Below are 2,778 nucleotides of genomic sequence, written 5' to 3'. Positions count from 1 at the left end.
GGTATAGACCATTATACCTATTTATTCCGCAGACTAATCAGCTGTAGGAGTAATCAAAGAGAGAGTTACAGATAAGATAGAGATAAGAATTCTATTACATGTTTAGTATTAGATTATAATTAGGTTAGCATTTACAAAGATAGACAAAGAGACACTTAATTATATTAGTGCAGTTTTCATTTTACCCTCTTTAAGCTAGTTATCTTAAAGAGAAGTCTTCCTCTGCACGTACTAGTGTACGTGAAATATCGTATGGCACCACTCGCAACTAAAGCAGTGCGAAGTGGACTTGTACTGAAACAGTACAAGTCGTAGTGCCCCGTTACATATAGAAATGTGCAAAGCTCATAACAATAATGGATGTTTTTCTGATTAAAAGATAGTCGCCGCCGCATGCTAATCGAGATTCGTTTCCCTTCCTCACGCCGCCGTTAAGTGATTAACCGCTTAGAATTTTGTCGTTGTGGCTTTCATCTAAGATATACAGCCTAAAGGCGCGACTTAATTTGTGCCTTAGCACGAGACGTACTTTCCTGCTGCGTGCCTCATATTTTTGGTCCACTTGATACAGTGTGAGCCAAGACGTTCGATTTAACCGGCTTTTATTCAACTTTAAATGTTAATTCAGAGAATATTGTAAGCCGTCCTAGATAGGAAGGTGCGGTGAGTTTATTGCAGTCCGCAGTGATGCGTGATCCGTCTAAACGCAAATGGTTCGGTGTCCAACAGGTGGAAGTGGGTGCCGTTGCTCTCTCGGCTAACGCCCTCTTCCAACCGCACCAGACTCTAGGTTTTGTACCGGTTCTTGCGATACTTTGACTTCCTGTCAGCTCGCTATTAGCTACCACATGCTCTCGGCTCTGTGCAGGAACACTTGACGCATGATTACTTATCGTCATCCTATTCACTACACAAGTCTCTCCAAGCTGGGTAGGCTTTGTATCACCTGCCTTCCTGTCAGGACACTTTCAGCTACACCAGGTTCTAGCTCTGGTAGGACCTGGTGACGTTTGACATTCCATCGATGCACCCTCAACTGTGTTGGACACGACATCCATTGCATAGGCCTCTCGCAGGAGCACATCATTTCCGGTGTCCTGCGTCGAGTTAGCATATGTGCGTGTACACCAGTATATCCATGGCTGATGTCTTGCCAACCATTGCATGTCTAGGATGAGGTCGTACGGACTCTTCATACCTAGCACGGGGTGAACTCTCTCTGATAGCGAGTAACTTCAACTTTCTCAGATATTGCGAGCGCTCCGTTCGTTAAACGATCAATCGCCTCTTCACGCTTGCCATCCTGGCAAAGCGACTCATACATCGCCGGTCTATGTTTAAAAGCCGCGAGGTTTACATATGGTGTGATGCACCCGACTCCACGGGAAGGGTCACTACATGGTCATAGCCTCGTACTTGAGCGCCATAGATCAACAAAGTTAAGGTTTGAGCTTTCGGAACCTCAGGGACTATGCTACCCGTTTTGTCGATAACTCTAAACTTAAGGGTAGATTCACCGTCCGCGTCAGTTAGGCATTCCGCCCCTACTGTGTTCCTGCATTATTCGAGCTGTCAGTGGTCGCTGCAGAACTAATGCGTTTTGCCCGCTGGTTCTTGCCGTCGCCCTTCGGGTAGAGAGCCTTCTTGCTGGGCATCTTCGCACCAGCGGCCACTCTGGTATTGTAGAAGCCATCGTATGGCCGCGCTTGCTTCACTTGAAGCAGACAACGTCTGCGTTGTCCAACTCCGTAGGAGTGGCATTGAACCTTCATCCTCCGTATTACACCAAGCTGTCGCCGAGGCGCTATTAAAGGATTGCTGCTCAACTACAGCAATTTGCCCTTGCATCGTCGACGGCACCTTTGTAAAAAGCGCCTGTCGCGATGCGCCATGCAGTAGTCTGTTCATGAACGTGGGCGTCTTATGGCTGTCCAGTATAACAGTAATGGATGCCGACAGCGAGCGCATCTCCCGCACATATTCTTGCAGGGATCGCTTAGCCTGTCGCGCTCCAAAGAAGCGCGACTGAAGGAATACCTCGTAAAAAAACCATAACGCGGAAGTGAGACATAGCATACGATACCATCCATGTGTCATCCTTGACGAGCTGCGCCACACCGCATTGCTCCTCAGTTAACAGCCAGTGGACAATCGTGCTAGCTGCAATTCTACAAACTTGGGCGGGCCCATCCGAAAGGCCGTCGGCTGATACGGCCGGGCATAGAGCTCCTGTTGAGAGCCTTCTTCCGAGACTGCTCACGCCTGATCTCATCCTGTGAATTGATGACGGACTCTGCTGCAGCATGGGTGTATTCAAAGACGCGGCTATTTGCTGTCCGAGCCCAAACGCCCCAAACTGCTCTAACTGAGCCCCATGTTGCTCAGGAGGACAGACCAAGAGCCTAGTCAGGGCTTGCTCACCAAGTCCCTGAGCTAAGTGCTCATTTACCTCCTGATGATGTTCGGAGAGGTGGGGAAAATGAGCCAAACGATTTGAGGCTCATCCTCAGTGACACGCTCAGAGGCGGGTCTTGAGAAGGACTACTAGTGCTACCAAGTGTAGGCTGGCTTCTAAAGCGACCTTGCACTACAACGCACACATGTAACGGGGCACTGCGACTTGTACTGTTTCAGTACAAGTCCACTTCACACTGCTTCAGATGTGAGTGGTGCCTCTCGTTAGATGACGTACACTGTACGTATAGAGGAGAACTTCTCTTAAGGCAAGTTAGCTTAAGAGTGTAAAATGAAAACTGTATTAATATAGTTAAGTGTCTT

Source organism: Bremia lactucae, linkage group LG10 (assembly GCF_004359215.1).
Source record: "Bremia lactucae strain SF5 linkage group LG10, whole genome shotgun sequence".
NCBI lineage: Eukaryota > Oomycota > Peronosporomycetes > Peronosporales > Peronosporaceae > Bremia > Bremia lactucae.
The sequence above is the reverse complement of the archived record's forward strand: the minus strand, read 5'-3'. Positions refer to the sequence as shown.